At 44.3% G+C, this 17,846-nt stretch overlaps 1 protein-coding gene across 1 annotated transcript in view; it reads right to left on the bottom strand.

Annotated features, from left to right (window-relative positions):
* LOC105674045 (Linear Ubiquitin E3 ligase) overlaps positions 1-17,846 on the bottom strand; it is a 238,462-nt gene that overhangs the window by 181,448 nt on the left and 39,168 nt on the right. Inside the window, exon 4 of the mRNA XM_067354964.1 lies at positions 7,507-7,557. The gene's annotated coding sequence lies outside the window, so the exon portion shown is untranslated. The remainder of the gene's footprint in view (positions 1-7,506; positions 7,558-17,846) is intronic.

The following is a 17,846-nucleotide window of genomic DNA, read 5'->3' as shown; positions in this document are numbered from 1 at the left end:
TTTTCTATAAAATAAATAACGATACTTTAAAAACGACGTGTATCACAGAACTGCAGCGTAATGGACACTCTATATCGCGCCCATAATCCGCACTGCTGCATCGCCCCGAGATGATTCGCAAGCTCGACCAGTAGTATACTCGAACGTAATAGCACCGCAAATTCTACGAGCAAACGCGGGCACGGTTCGTGTATCTAATTTTGCTCACGAAAATGATCATTAAACGGGTTAGGTGCGCCCTACAAAGCAGGAAGTTGAATATATTTCCGCAGAAACATTAATTCGGATACGGCCAACGTGTCTATTTTCGCATTCGGACCGCGCGACTCGATCGTTAATGACACATTCAACGGGTAAATATGCGACGCGTGACTCTCTCGTGCGAGGGAAAACTCGCGGCCCCTCCTCCCGTGTTAAAATAACGTGAAATCTGCGATCCCTCGGTTATCGGATACGCCGTGTCGATAGCGATGCATTAAACGAGCATTAGCCGCACGTTTCCTACGTCGGCGCTCATCATACGCGATGTGTGATGCGCGCACGCATGCGAGCGATTCGATTCAGTTGCAGCTGCTGATCCGTTCGACGGGCACGTGCGCCGAACGGCTTAAGTGATTAAAACGCGAGCCGCGAATCTGCTCGGATCGGTGCCGCGGATTGATCCCCGTTACGAGTGGCGTGTATGCGCTGAAACCTTCCGAAAAATTCGTTTTTGCCATACAGACCAAGATAACGATTGATTCGTTTGTCCCTACGCACGGTTGGGGATCTTCAGCCTTAAGCCTGTAAATTTGCACAGCCGCTGATCAAAACGCTATCACACGCGCTATACATCGAGATTCCAAACAGGTTTCGACTCTAATATCGGATATTAATATTGCGTAATTGTTATAATGGAAATAGTTATTTTCAAAGCTGGGCTAGATTTTGAAATGCATAATTTGTTAATTTTATTAAATATTAAATTGATATGGATAAATAGCATGGAAACGTAATATTATTAATTTCATTGAATGTAAATGCGATCGTATTAATTTTATCTAAGTTTTGCAAATTAAACTTATGTCCATTTTGAAACGCAATATAATTAATTATCGCAAACAGAATTTGTTACATGGAGACTATTTTATATTTTGAAGTACATCGTATATCTTTGAATTTTCAACTTTTATATACTAAAAATCTCTAAAATTTGAGTCTCTATAATTTAGCATCATTATTCATGCACGAAAATTTAATGTATTGTGCATCTCTAATGGCTATAATTCTCATGATTAATTTTGATCTAAATTCTCTCAGTTAGTACATTTGCAATCAAATGGAATAGTATATAAGGTTAATAAAATAAAAATGGACTTGTATATAAAAATAATGTATGCATCATAACACACCAACATATGCAGACACATATGTACAGCACTGAACATTATTTTTCAATCGAAAAAAAAGTAAAAAGATTCGTAACAAGCTGTCGCAAGCTATCATTCTTCTCTTCAATATTTTCTTCTTTCCGCTTTCGAATTCATGTAGCATTGGTTGCTTCCATCCCAAAGTATTAAATTAATAAAACATATAGAAGCTTGTAAGATAAAAGAGGGATTTGTGTGAAATACCTTTCTACGCAAATTCTCACAGGAATGCGAAAAGTCGCAGCAGTATAGCCTTTGAAAACTTAAAGATCTCGTCTCTGCAAAGCGACGTCGACACTTACAGACGGTTGATAAACGCACGCGCGCGTCGCACCGAGAGAGAAGGTCAAAAAACAGGTGGAACGTAAAGCAAAAGTTCAATAGGACGCGGCGCGAGGTTCGCAAGAACGGCGCGTACTGATTGCCGTAAGAGAGAGAATTTCTCTCCGTAATCCGAGGGATCCAATAGAGACCGGATGCGAGCGCAGACAGTCTTCTGGTGAGAAAAGATCTGTGTGCAACGGCAGTTTCGGCGTGGAAAAAGAGTCTCGTGCGCGAGGAGAGCGCGCCAAAGGGCTCCGAGGGGACAGGACGCGAAGAGAAGCACCGGGACGTGCCGCGCAGGATGAGAGCCTCGTTTCCAGGATAGAAATCTAGACGCATGCATCCTACCGTGAAGCGCATTACGTATGCATCGCGCCATCCGCCACGGGGAATTCAAGCGCGGACGTTCGCTAATTCGCGCGGCACGCCCGCGATTTTCCTCGCGCGCGCGACGCCAGCGGTGGAATCGCGTCGTCGAAACGCGAAATATACGACGCGCCCGGCATTATGAATTCCCGGTCGCGCTCGACCGCGCGCCGGTCCTCCGCTCGTTTCTTCCCTCTTATTGAAATGAGGGAGGGCGTCGCAGGAGGAGCCGAAGCGGAGAGCGAAAATTAATCGCAGATGCCACGGGGACAAAGCTGCCGAATCGATTATTCCTGGGCAGAACAGGTACCCTAATTAGTCGCGCGGATGCCTCGACGCCGAGGACTTTGTTCTTTCGGGGAGGAGGACCGTCGGTAATAATGGCGATCGCGGCACGGTTCGGTAATTGGTAGTACCGGGATAATGCGTAAATGGATTCCTACGGCAACATGGATTCTTATCTCCAGATCGCGAGGTATGTTTCGCCGGGTGCGATGCAAACGCGACAGCGACCAAGTTATCCACAGCGCGGGAAGGTTAAGCCGCGTATTAATATGCATCAGTCCGCTCCTTAATTAAGAGGGGAGATATTTACAGAAATACTATATACTTATGCATTCGAGTTTACACCGGATTACGTAGCGCGCGCGCGCGCGGCGCGTCACATGCGGATCAAGTTGCAATAATGTGCCCCATTAAACGGTATCAATCCGGTGTAGACGCATAACGGGCGATAGCTACACGCAGAATCGCACAGGCGAGTACATTTATAGCGGTTTGAACGTAACTAATAATTAAGCGGATTAGAGCCCATTATCGTCACGCACGGCCGTTTGAAATGTAATCAAGTCACGGGGTCAATACGACGATCAGTTTGCGTTGCGCGAAGCCAATTCGAGCTGCAGCTCCCTCGATTCCTCTCGTAATTGCTGGATGATGCAAATAAAGTCGAAAGCTATTCTGCGATTTTGATCGCATCGGCCGGAAAGGAAACGTTTAATCGGTAATAATCGGCGTGGCTGCAAAGCTGACCGAGCTGTGTGTCCCGCATCAACTTTCAAGCAAGTTTCATCGATCGCGCTCCCAAGATCATTAATAGTAATTCGGCCAATTTTGCTCGCCTACGTAACCGGATTAATCATCGGTAATCAGGTTAGAAGCCGTTGCATCTATACCGCTCGCTTGTTCATTGCGAATGTAATTACTACCTCAGGTTAATGTAACGACACGACGGCTCGCGCATGTCGGCTGGGGACAATCTCGGTAGATTCGTAATTGACGAAACCGATGCCGCTCGCATCGATAAACAGCACTCCAATCTTGCGCACACATGACTAGAGAAAGACAATATGTCCTGTCGAATAACTGACAGCACATCGAAACTCTCCTAATCCGATGAAATCATGCGAGAATTTCGTCGCTATATCCTTGATTGCTGTAATGTTACGTCTGTGAAAATTGTCCTAGATATTTCTGATCAATTGTGCAATATTGTTTTAACAACTTTTTTCATCATCTCTCCGCTCCAAAAATTATATTATTTTAAATTAATTCCCGAAATCTAAAAAAGTTACATTTTAAAATGCTTGATAAGAAGCTTACTTTCAACTTAAACGTATGTAGCTTATTTTAACTTGATCTTTTAAGGAAACTTGTACAAACTAAAATATCCTTTGGATGTGCCCGCGAATCTTATCGCTTTCCCATAATAAAATCTCTATGTAATCTCGGTTGTGTGGAAAGCAACGTGAACGCTCGCGATAGGGGACATTTTATATCCCATCGGAATGCCGATGGTTAAGGAACACACGCTGCATACCGGCCGCGTATATCTACCCCATAAAACGATCTCGCGGGTTTGTTTAACCAACCGCAACTAGTACGTCCTGTCGGCAGTGTCAATTTTAGGGCCACCCGCGGCGATGTAAATGCGATTGATAATTAGTTAGATTAGAAGTCGTTAATTTGCATGGGCTACGTAGGTTTCGACTATAATCGGAACCACAAGGCCAATATGACGGCCGCTTGGCGGTGGTCGGCGTCAATCACGTTACATTTGTAATTGTTCAGCGATATCGGTCAAACTGCGGCCGAATACGAAATGCGTTGACAGGTATACCGGTAGTTCCGCGATCCGGCATCACGGCGACGCGAATTGAAATCCAACTAATTGCGCGGCGACCGCGGGATACGACAGCGTTCACTTGTAATCACAAATAAAATTGAATACGTAACACCTGGCGGATTCAGCGTATGCGTGCATTTGTTCGATGTCCTATAGGAATCTTTTGCGGTCGTAATCGCGATTACCGCGTAAGTTTGTAAGTGTGCGTTTGCACGAGTAAACATGATGGAATCAAAATCTATTTCAGACCGCAAAAACTGATCCGAGTAGATAGATTAATTAAACGATTGATTGTTCGGACAAAGATTAAAATAGCTCAATTTTCCACGATATTTTCAAATAGTACAAAATTGTTGTTTATCATAATTATTGTTATCTTTGAAGAAGTAAACATAATGTTTTGAGAACCAGAACTATAATTTAAAAAATTGAAAGAAAAGCTCGTGTTATCATTTTGTTAACATCATTATGTATACGTGTGTATTATTACAATTATGTACACACTTAAATAATAAATAATAATAATAATAGCATGTTTTGTACCGTAATCACAGTGCATCATTGTACTTGTTACTTCGAAATCCTTTAATAGAGATTTAATAGAGATTTTAACTTGAATACCCGGCTCTCTCTTATTTTTGATATCAAAACATCATAATTTTTGTTAACGAACAAAATAGCTTAACCGTTTTAGGTCAAGTGTGTTATTCATTAGAGTAAAAGAGAATATAACACTGAAATTCTACCACAATTTAAACTATGACTTCTAAATTGAGCAATAGCAAGAGATTGTTCGAGTAATTATAAATTGTGAATTATAATGGAATTGCAGTGAGAGAAGATACAATATGCTCATATTTTTCAACCACTTTAAGCACTGTTATACTTTCTGAAAAGTATGTCATATTTGAAAAACCTTCGAATTTTACGATATCCGACGAAAGAAGAGAACCATTCGATAAAACGTGCGCCATACAAACGAGTATATCAATTGCTGTATAAGCAACTGTATCAATAACCATAATTTTCATTGGGTCAGCAAACTGCAAATTTGCATACTTTGACAATTCACAACACTTTCACAGAAATAATAAACAATTAAATTTATTAATAAAAATAAACGAAAAATATATTTATACGCATATATTGAGTATTATACTCGCAAAATTTTTAAACCTTTAGAATATCCGTTTCTAAATACAACTTTATATAACTTGTATTTTTATAAGTTTTTTCTACCTATAGATTCATGCATTCAATATTTTTTTAAATTTACCATACTGAAAATAACAAATTATATACAATTTGCGTAAAATTTTAAATTTTTCACTAATAAAATAGCGACTAATTTTGTTTTATTATTTATTTGTAAAACTACAAATTGCAAACGTGTGATGTGATTGTCAAAGCGCGGTTTTTAACAATTATTTAGTGAATATTAGCCAATAATAAATTGTGCTAATGATATTTACGAGAAATTTCCAATATTTCCTTTTAATTTTCTCGTATTTATTGTTTCATGAATTTATTTTTTTTAATTATTTATTTATTTTTGTAAATTATATTATACAAATGAATAAAATTGAAAAGGTGACACAAAGAATGCTATAACTCAAAAGTTTATTGAGGAAAACCACAGATAAAACACTCTGCATATTTGTGTTTCATCTTCTAAGTATTCGCATAAGCGGCATCTGCAATCTTTCGCATTGCTATTAGTCTTGGCACATGGTCTTTATCAACGAAAAAGAATATTTCCCAAACGCATAACATCTACACCCGTTTTTATGTCAAAGCCATCAATTTATCGCGAAGGTGCAAATTGGCAGCCTTCGGCTCGAATCACGCGATCGGATCGCGACCACGTCGCCGGCGGAGATTAGACGAATATCTGGCGGGAGATATAGCTGTTATTATCTCCTATCCGCGAGACGGGGCGAATTTACCGTCGATGTTTACCATTGCGTTAGAGCAATGCAATTCGTTTCGCGTAACTGCGCTGCTTAAATATGCTCGAGTGCGAGCCGAGACAATAGAAAGGGCGAGAGAAATAATACGGCGAGAGAGAAAGAGCCGTGGAGGAGGGAGAGAGGGGGGGGGGGGGAAGGAGGGAGGGGGGGGGTAAGAGCGTATAAGGAAGAATTGTCCCTCGACGCGACGCTCTGTCGTAAGGCGAAACGGCGGCATTTTGTTCGAATGTCATCGAGTTAACGACCAGAGCGGTATTATGCAAAGTGGAGAGCACGTCGGCGGCGGCGCAGCGACGGCGCGATGCATTCTCGAGACGGTGCCCCTCTCCGCATTTTCCGCCTATCTCACGCTCCTGATAAATCCGCATTTTTCCCCCCTGACCCCCTTTACTCCACCCTTCCTGTTTTCTTTTATTTTAATAAAAACGACACCTCTCCGCGCGCCAACGGTCGTCGGGTCACAAACATCCCTCTCTTCACGACGATATTTATGCTCTTACGTCGCGAGAGAAATATCGTGCAATGAGAATCTTGTGAGCTCTCTCGCGCGCGCGCGTACACACACACACACACACACACACACACACACACACACACACACACACACACACACACACACACACACACACAGAGCGTTCGCGAGCCGCCGAGGTAGTGCCGCGTGTTTTTGCTCGCGCATTAATTAAACTCCAACTTAAGCAACCGGCTGCACGGGCCAGACGTAATTTTCCACCGCTACGCGTGATCCTCGCGCGGTCTTTGATGCACCAAGACTAAAGCTCAAATGCCTCTCATGCAGCTCTGATATGCAGTAACTGCGTGTGTTATTGATGTTGCAAATCGGAGAATTCGGTGGTCGGATTTTCATATAACATTATATCGGATTACATCAAATATATTGACGCTGCAATAGATATAAATGCTTCCATTGATTGTGGATTCCTCTTTTAATTTCATATGTTATATTTTAACACAAATGGAGATTAAGCTTATTACAAAATCTTTTTAATCTCTTTTATTCTAACGAATTTTCAATCTACATATCAGTAATTGTACTGTTGCGGATAAAAGAAATATTCTTCCGCGGTATTTCCGAAGATAAATTTATTTATTTATTTATTTATTTCAATTCACAGAAGAATAATTAAAAGCGGCGCTTAGATCCTCTTTTTATCGAAACGAAAAACAAAATTGTTTATTCGTCCATTATACGGACAGCGTATTTAAAGTCAGTATGTACACAGCAACTAATTAACATGAGCTTTTCCTTTTACACAACGCTATTGTGCATAAAGGACAGGTTAGAACTTACCCTCATACCGGCATCCTCTCTATCTCCCATGTTAATAGCTCAATTAGTATTCTGCAACAAAGAAAACAAAATACATCATTTGCAATTTGTCTTGAATTTCGAAGCGTCTCCTTCGGAGACGCTGTAATTTTAAAAGTGCACATATAAAGTAAACGGCCGAATCGCTTAGCAGGCGAATACACTGTGGAATGGAAAGCAGGTTTATTTACGGTCGGAGATAATCATAAATAATTTAACACCACGTCGTACCGCGCATTCACACTGCGCGCAAGTAGATGGTATTGTCAACGGGGGTTTCCGCGAAGGTTTCGCATCGCTCGGCGCTCACGTTCGCGCGCCCAGATTCACCGAATAGACGTAGCACTCGCAGATAAGGTATAAGCGAGCATCTCTCAGAACCGTCGAGCGACCATAATCGATCAGCTGGATGCTGAAAAGCGGCTCGAACAATTTCACGCGGAGATATACACAGGGTGTCGCCACAGGCATTGTAGCAACATTGCAACGTTTGTAAATGATAAAATCTTTGAAAAATGGAAATAATTTTAGCACAAAGCTTATTTATAAAATTTAAAAAAAAAACTTGCTGAAATTATATCAGTTAGAAAAGTACAATTTTTATATTTTACAAACAGTAAATGTATGGCGCGTTAAAGTATTTTTGTTTGTATTTTAAGCTTAATTACGTTGTTCTCACAAATATTCTACACTGTTATTTCAGGTTTAAATTTTATCTGGTTTAACAATCACTATTACATATAATATATTTATAATTGTAAATAGGCAGAAATATATGTATTAATTTTTTTGAAGAGCTATATCTATCCATTAAACTTTGATTCAAATTATGATGTAATCTTCAAAATTTATATAATAAATCACATGTGGAAAACTCTCTCTCTCTCTTAAAAATGGAAAAAGATACAATAACTTATATCAAATTCTTGCTGAGAGGAGTTAGCCACGGATTTGTTAGAATACCTGTCATTGACAGCTGACGCGATAGAAAATGGACACCCCGTATACAGCTCTATCTACGTTACTCAAGGAGGGTAGGCGAACTTACACCGTCAGATAACCGGTAAAACGCAGAAACGGTATCATATTTTACGTTGCTCGAGGGACGAGTAAACAACGTATCTGGGCCAGCTGAAAAATCGCACCTCGCAGTATCTCGGGAGAGTGACGGCGTACTATGTCCCTTCCTCTCTCCCCGCTATTCCGGCATGATCGACACGTCGTTTATTTACGGCTTATTAAAAAAAGAGCCAGCCGGCTAGAGTCGACAGCGGCGGGAACGCCTCTCTCTGCGGACATTCCGGCTCACGAAAACAAATTCGAATGTCCGGCCGGTCGATAGAAGAGATAAGAGGATCGTCCTGATCCTGTCCGGAGCCGGCCTCGGTCGAACGAAAGAAACGAGAGAGCGAGAGAGCGAGCGAGCGAGCGAGCGAGCAAGCGGTCGGTCGGTCGCGGTGGGAAGAGAGTAAGGCAAGGCAACATTTCTCAGGCACACGGACGCGCGGAGCCATAATCAATCCGGTGGATGTTGAAAAGAGGCGCGAGCTATCTCGCCCAAGGATCCAGGATGGTACCCGCTCTCTCAGCGGGTAGTCCGCTTTACTTACGTAGAGACAGAGAGCCTGGTGTACGCGCGCCGCCCGCGAGAGTCCAGAAAATTGCACAAAGGCATCCGTAATTTGAGTTTCATAACTTTTACGGAACGGCGAAAGCTTCTCCATTTCCGGAAGTATCGCGCGGCGCGCGGCCGACGGTGACATAATGCGAGACGAAAATATATTCTGCAGCGTCCGGGCCGGCTAATGCGGTAAGGAGGAGTGACGCGTCGGTAAGCAACGAAATGTAAATTGGACACGAAATTGATGCCGGCGAAACGAGGTGTGTTTTTGCGAAGATTTTATATAAGCAGCCGGGACCCGCTTTCCATATTGCATTTTCGGAGAAGTACCCGCGAAAATAAATAACTTCCAAGGCCGATATCTCGATTCTCCATCGAAGCTAGAATCGATCCGCTCCAAGTTTCTTCGCGGATTAAGGAAACGGTCTCGTAAATTCACGAACGGATGCAAACGATGTTATAAGGAGAGAGAAAGGAAAAAAAAAAGCGGAGAAGAAACGGAGGAAATGACGAGAGAAAGAAGGGAAAAGGGAGACGGAGAAGGAGTTACGCGGCTAAGGAGGCGAGCGAGCCATAATCGATCCGGCGCGCGCGCGCGCTGAAAGAAAGGAGGCGCGAGCTATCTCGCGCTCTCGCGAGCTGGAAAGAACGAGAGAGGGAACACGGTTGTCCAAGGCCCCGGCGCGGAGATGGTGTTTGCGGCGGGCTCTCCCGCTCGCAGCGGGAAGTCCGAAGTTCGTGCAGAAGGGACTGTGTCGGCGTCGTTCCCGGTTAACTAGATGCCAGCCGAGATTCCACGGTGAAGGGTTGGACGGACGGACGGACGGACGCGGACCTGGCGGAGGTAATCATAAAGCCACGATGAGAAGAGAAGGTGGAGGACGCGCGGGAGAGGATGAACGGAGGGGGAGGAAGAAGACGGCGAGAGAGACGGCCTCGGGGCTGCCAGTGCGGCCTGTGGAAGCGTGTCAGTAAATTTAACCTAACCGAATGCCGGGGCGTGCAGCCCCCGCACCGCCCTGCCGCCCGCGCTACAACATCTCGGCTGCATCGTGCACTGCACACCCGCGGCCACCTACTCTGCCATCCTCCGAAACAGTCCTGCCGCTGGTCGGTGCTGTTGGTTTCTTAAAATCGCAAATTCGCGAGGATGCGTCACCCTGTTTGATATCTTCATGTGAATTGTAACATTGATTCGTGACGAAAAAATCTACGTCGAAATCGAGTTGATTTTAACGGCGTCAAATTCGCGCGAGTCTCTATCGGAATCTCCGATCAAGAGCGTACGCGATTAAAATGCAAGAATTTAATCGAGTGCGCGCGAGCGCGTCATCATTCTTTTCAACCTAATTACCTCCGCTTCTGTAACTTTTAATGAACGAGGCGCACTTCACGATCCATCGACTCTCCCTCAATGTTCGGGATTACATTGCGCCAGTACGCGAATCGCGCACCACGAAGCAGAGATGAAAGAAGAGGCGGAAGAGAAGGAGGAGGTAGCAAAAGAGAAAGAAGAAGACCAAGCAGCCCGAATTACACACCGGCCGGCCGAGAGTCTCGCTCCTCGCTCCTCGCTCGCTCGCTCGCTCGAAGATCCTTATCGACTGCGCCTGGATGCTTCATCGACGACCTACGACGGAGGAAAAGGAAGAGCAGCGCAGCGCGAGGGTCGGAGGTTGAGCGTTGCTCGATCGACAGCTGCCACGAAGCCGCCTCCACCCCTCGCGTAGGTGAGATTCTTTCGCGGGTCTCTCTCCCGCGTTATTTCGTTATTTATTTTGCCTCCTTCGGATCGGATCGGGCGATGTCTGCCGATAACGCCCGCGGATCTCCGTAGCTTGACGAGTCGAAATCGACGACGCGTTACGTTACCGCGCCGCCCCCGGATTTGTTTCGAATTCTAGCGCGACACTGCCGCGTAGCAACCACGGAATACGTCCCGCTACGCGCATATCTCGAATTGTCTCCGTCGAGACACGTGGAAGGCGTGTGATAGATAGTCGGGACGATGAAGAAATTAATATCGTGTTGGCCGCGTACGTTGTCGGGCCGAGATCAACGAACGGGTCTTTGTAACGCAGCTCTCTGAATTGGACGGTCTCTCTTACATAAGATGGAAATGAATGACACCGCCGAAGAGACCCACTGAAAGGATCTTATATAAGCGATCGAAATTGAAAATTTCCAGATAAAGAACTAATACGGCGAAACAGCAGCTTGCTTCGACGTGATGAAGTGTGAAAGTTGCTACAATTTTAAGCATTTGCTTTGAAAAGTAATACCTCCTCTGGCCCTTTTAGCTTCGGCGACGGCTGCATTCGAAATACAGTCATAAATATTAAGTTGAGAAAAAAATGCTGATATATTCATTGCATTCTACACCGCATGTTTCGACTTCAACGGTTTCTCACAGAAATCTTTTAGTCTTTTTTCACTCTTGAAAATTTATCGATGTTACATTTTTATTCTACGTAATGGGAGAATTAGAGACCTCCATATTGATTATTATAACTCAAAAATAATCGAATTTTTTAATTGTAACGAATAAACCGTTAATAGATTAAAATTATTTTCGTAGCAACGCATACTAATAAAATAATCCAGAGAAAGAGAAAAGCTTTACAAGTCTATTTTCTAACGCGAAACCGTTCTATTAATTGATGCACGGCGAGATTACTAACGCTATAGAATTATATTTAATTAAAACGCATATGTGTGAATACGGAAGTGTGTTGGGGAAAAAAAGCGCACCCACGACGCGAATAAAATATTCAAATTCCGCATGCTCTAAATAACGCTGTAAGCCGTACAAAAAACCGCGGATAATTATATGACCCGCCGAAACAGAGTCCGGGAAGAGCGTTTTACCGTTAATCCACTCGTATATCGGCTCGATGCAGCCAGTGGACCGATGCACGCGGGCCCGCGAAATAAAGATCAATGATAATGGTGAGGTCGCGGCGAGAAGAAAGCGCGCGGCCACAAATTTTCGCGCACTTTTAATTACGTCCCGTTAACTGGCAAAGTCTATCGATTTCCGTCCACCCGTGGTAATTGAGCCCTCCCACCTTACTCCCTTTCGGCTCTGTCGTACTTTCTCGGGCTACCAGTGAACCGCGAACCGCGGAGTCCCTCAGCGCTCTTCAATTCCGCTCCTTCCCTCGGCCTTCACCTCTCTTTTTCCTCCCCATTTTTTTCGAGCCCTTTAAACCGCCCGAAGAAATGGAGTTTGCGGTTTGGCGTGTTTGCTAAATAAACGGGACGCGCCCGCCTCTTTTGATGGCCCCGCAGAAAGACAGCACACATCCGTAGTCCGTACATCGCGGCCCATTAAGCGGCTAATAAGTGGACAGAGGCGGGTTACCAGCTACACGCGCACGGTTCCTTCCTTCTCCAACGCTTGCCTTCTCACCGAGGCTTCGTCTCTCTCTCTCTCTCTCTCTCTCTCTCTCTGTCCTTCGCGAACCGCCAGATCAACCATTCTCATCGTCTCTGTCATCCTTCAGATCTACCTTTCTCTCATCTTCTCTTCTCTCTCCTTCTCTCTTCTTTCATTACGCGCTTCCCGCGCGCACACTATCACACACGCTGATTCCGCGCAACGTGTGTGCGTACACTAGCGTTGTTTGTTACGCGATACTGCGGTCGGAAGATTAGTGGGAGAGAAAGGGCCGACGGAACGCGAGAGAGGAAACGAGAGAACGAGCGGGAGTGAAGACGGCTGATCTGGGAGCCGCGAGATCGTGTTCGGGAGACGGGCCCGTAGCCCCTACCGAAGTTTGTAACTCCTTTTGCATCCAATTAAGTCCCGCGCAATAACTTAGGCTATACCGAACGCCGATGGGGCGCCCGTTGCCGGTGCCCCCTCGGGTTTGCCCTCAACTCAGGCGCGCAACAATGTATACGACTTCGAATTACGACGGCGTCCGGAATTTACAGTCAATTCCGAAATTTCGGTGTGCGGGGAAATTTTTCCTCCGCCCAAGTGACGGGAAACTCGGGAAAATACCGATTGACTGCGCGCACAAAATAGAAAGTTGAACATTTTTCTCCCAAAGAGCCCGGAGAAGCCCGGAGACTCCATTGGCGCGATATTATGTACAGCTGGTAGTCGTTCGTAACCATCGAACTTTACCAACTCGCTTTACATCCAATTAAGCGGCGCGCAATAAAGTTAGAACAGGTATACGCGATACGCCAATAGCAGAGGGACCGGTGCCGAGCGGCCCGACGCGTCCACCTCGGATAATTCGCATTTCGATTTCGGAGTTCGATACACACAAGTTGCCGATGAAGTTCGCGGGACGGTTATTGACACCGGCGCGCCGACCGGCCGTTCTCTCTCTCTCTCTCTCTGTAACTGCCGGAGTAGTTTAGCGTCCCGGTGTACATACGGTGTATATACGTTTTCCCTGGCATGTGTATGTCTATGTGTAAATTAACTCAGTCAAGCCGAAATTGGCTCTTAAAATAGAGCGGTGACACTAATGAATATGAAGTATTCATTCACAGCTGTCTGCTTATTGCGAGATCGATCAAAATATTATCACAGTATTGCTTGTTTTCATTGCTAATCAATATTTGCAAGCGTCGTGAAATAAAATATTGCTAAAACAAAGCAAATCTTAGAACTGTTTTTTAATAAAAGATCAAATCATTCATTATTAATACGAAATTCATTATTAAATACATATTAATACAATTTTTGTATAATCTCGTCACGATGCTGTTCTGAAATCGCATTATTTGCTATCTAATTTATTATTATACACTATTTGATGAATATTACAATTCTCAGAATGAGGTCTGTGAGAGAATTCTATTATTGTTATTGATTACGCTATTACTATTCCTATACATCGAGACCTGTAAGTCGATACAATTTTTTTCCAAGTCTTTCCCAATCCTATTTCCAAAGTTTGCCGAGTGTATCTTTCGATGTGTTGTCCGGCATACGTGCTCGAAATACGTAACGATAAAACTCACGCTGTATTAGATCGCGTCAGGTACACACGGCGAGATATCGCACCTATGCTCCGTGCGGGCACGCTGATTGCGAAGTAAAGATAGTAGGTCAGTTATCGGCACCTCCGGCCCCCGCTATTACCACAAAGTACCGACATAGTTTTGGAGGTCTCGGCGCAGTCAAGTCTCGCGCAATAATTCACGGTACACCGGATACCGATACTAGAGAGACTAACTCCTCAACCCCGAGAACAATATGCGCTAACCCCCTGCGAATCTTCGCCTTAATACCGCGGCTTAATACGTACAGGCTTATACAGATCTCGTTGATCGAGTTCGCGCGAGCGCGTTCCCGCGTGCGCACCGTAATCTCACAAATTCACGACAGGTTTAATTAAACGATCCTTCATCCAACATATCTCGCACAACGCGCGCGAGGTAAAACCGATTTTCGCGCGATGAAAAATATGGGTCGGAATCGTGAAATTTTCATCAGCTAAGCCAGATAATCTCGTCTCTTTAAGTAATTTCTTTACCGTCGTCGCCTTATATAATTATCGTCATGACTCATCGTTATTTCATGCACTCGCTGAAAAAGTCAGGTTTATATAAAAAACCGGTCTTTAAAAATATATCATGCGAATCTTTGCCAGCGCGACGCGCGACGTTATACTCATATTTATAATACAAAACGTTATTAGTGTTGATGAGCGGGCAACGGCTTACCCCGATTCTTTTTTCGCTGTCAATAAACTTGGTCGTCGGACAACGAGAGGCCAACGAGCCCATATAGTCGTGGCGACTGACCGCGGAATTGACCTCACTTTAGAGAGGAATGCGTGCTTGCTCGCCGGGTGCCACTTCGCGTTACGTATTAACCGCGACGGCCGTCCGACGAAACTCGTTTAAATTGGGACAGATTGGCGTGACGTTCCACGGAAAGAAAATAAATATCGCCTGTTGTAACTGAGCACGCGTCGCTCGCTCGTTTGCCATCGCTTTTATTGGTCCGCCCGCGAATCGTGTCAGTCGTAAAATAAATCACGCGCGAGCAAACGCGATCGCCAAACCCACGGCAAATACGAGTTTTACATGTCTGCTGATGTTTGACATCGTTGAGATGCATTCTTTTAGTATCAATCTCTCGTACGTATGTTACATTCGCTTCTCTTTGAAAATCATTTTAAATTTCAAATTTTTTCATTTACTTCATAGGAAACATGTCAACAGAAAAAATATTTAAGAGCTTCGCAAATTTTTTTGTACATATAATATTTAACTTTTATGTTGGTTGACTGGAAAAAAATATACGTATATGCGTAGCTTTTTGTTGTCTTTATATTATTCTCTCTTTAGGAAATAAAATAGTACAGATAACTAATATTAGTTAAAAAATACAAAAATGAAAATTATAATTTGATTTTAAATGTATGTATAAAAAATTATACGAAAAATTTTAAATTTGTAAATGTTGATTTATTCAATAAATAAAAAATTCCACTTCTGATCATCAAAATTTATTATAATACTTTTCTTTAACTGAATTATATACTTACGAATCATTTATGCATGAAATAATTTAAAAATAATAGCTTGAATATCTGTATTCGACGCAACATAATCAGATGGACTATAAAATAAAATAAAATTTTCTAGTATCTTCCAAAGTTATACGTGTAATAATAAAATTGTACGAAATGTATACAGAATCAATTTGATCTGCAAAGTGCATCAGAGAGTTAAATATCGCGGTGGTTTTAATTGCGATTGGCAATTTTCGCTAAATCGATCGGGCGGGCGAGTGAACGGACGAACGAACTGCAAAATTATTCCTGCCGAGCAACGAACGGCAACAATGTTACCGAACAGTGCGCGGAAATTGCAGTGTAAGTCATTATGAGCGGAACGATCTAATTGACATTAAAATTAATGCAGTCAGGGGCAATTTATTTACCACTTACTCCAAAGCTCCTGCTGACACCGGGCGAGTTACATTCGTTATTGGAGGCAGATACGATAATGATTAATGTGAAAACCGGTTTCACGAAGCCGCGCGTTAGGAAAAAGTGGCCGAATATGGCCACTTTGTACCACTCAAACGTGAGTTCGAATTATGCTTGCCCCGAGGGTGCTTTTGGAATTGCTTTGAGCCATCCTGCAACATAGTGATTTCGTCGGATACTTAATTACTTCCGGGAACGAGCCGTGCGCGATACGTATCGATCGACCACCAAATACGCCCGATCGATGAACGAGCCGAAGAAATTTGACGGATGACTTCTTCGCATCGCGCGCGATCAGAAACGAGATCGAGCGATTTGCATACCGCGGGCGCCCGCTGCAACCGCGCACGCGAAGGGGACTTCGGGAAAGCGAATGTATCCCGCAAATGAATCCGTTTGCGCAACAGCGGCACGTTAATTACCTGACGATAGGGATAACAAGTCGATCTCGTTCGGTCGGATAGCAAACCATGCATTTGCGCTCGTAAATACTACGGGAACTCTCTCGACACGAAGTTTTCATGCAAACGACTTGCGCGCGGCACGAATCATTTTTTTTATCCCGAGCGTCTATTCGATCACGAGCGCAGATATTGCATCGAACGATTTGGTCGACCGATTTTCGGTCCGACCGCGTCGGCCGCTATTACCCGCCGACCGTCGTCGTCATTATACGATCCGAGCCGCGCGGAGTCTCGAGAACGGAGTCTCTTAATTTTACGGAACGCGGTGCGATAAATTTCTGTATAAAATCCGTGAACGGCTCCCGGCCGGAGTACAATAAGACCACGGGGACGACGCGAGCGGCGGACGCGCATTGCGAACGGAAGGCGAGGCGTTTTTCGGGGGCCGTCATTAGCATAGATCGGCATCGTCCATTATCGAGATTCGTGACGATACGGAGTGACTAACGCCTACTTAGTTTGGTCAAGTGTATCCTCCCCGGTACGATAATTTAATAACAGCACCCGGCGCACGAAGGAGCGGAGGAGTTTCCGCGTTAATTACAAAAGCCATTCTACGAAGAGAGCCGGCTTTTAACGCATCGCGAGCGATGCGCGGTGTCAGAGATAGAAACGTCAGATGGCGAACGTCGACCAATCCATCACGGTGCGTTCGCCTCCCTGCCCATATATCTGTACGATTAGTGCCAGTAGGATAGAGATTTATCAAGGAGACCCCATCCGTAAGGTTTCTAATTGAGGAGCGTGTTTAGGAGCGCCGACGAGCCACGTCGTCGTTGTCGTCGTCGTCGACGTCGGTACCTGATATGCATAACGAGGCCATTCAGTTAAATACAGACAAAACAGAGAGCTCGGGTGCTCGCTTCTACTCGACTGCGAAGCGCTCAGCAAGAAAGCACCGCGCTGTTTTGCATTGAAATTATCCGTGAGAGTACGTCGCGCCGCGCTCGTACCCACCTGAGGAAACCCACCTTGCGAAATAGTTTTGCTTTTCGAGTCGCGGTGAATGGTGTACGCGCGCGTGCGTGCTCTCTCTCTCTCTCTTGTAATACCGCCTTCTTCTCGCTTTCTCACCCTCGTCCGGCAATTTCGCGTATTAGATTAAAGTAGTGCCGTTACGGATAACTAGTATTAAGATAATTGGCGACGGCATGGTCGCATGGTCGCGCTAATAATCATGCCGAGATAACGATTAATGTGTCGCTTCGTTAACGGAAAAGATAAATTACGATATTCTCGCTTGATTAACGGGAAGGTAAAATGTAAGCA

The sequence above is a fragment of the Linepithema humile genome, chromosome 5, assembly GCF_040581485.1.
Source record: "Linepithema humile isolate Giens D197 chromosome 5, Lhum_UNIL_v1.0, whole genome shotgun sequence".
Taxonomy (NCBI): domain Eukaryota; kingdom Metazoa; phylum Arthropoda; class Insecta; order Hymenoptera; family Formicidae; genus Linepithema; species Linepithema humile.
Note: the sequence above shows the minus strand (reverse complement) of the source record. Positions and strands in the feature narration are given on the sequence as shown.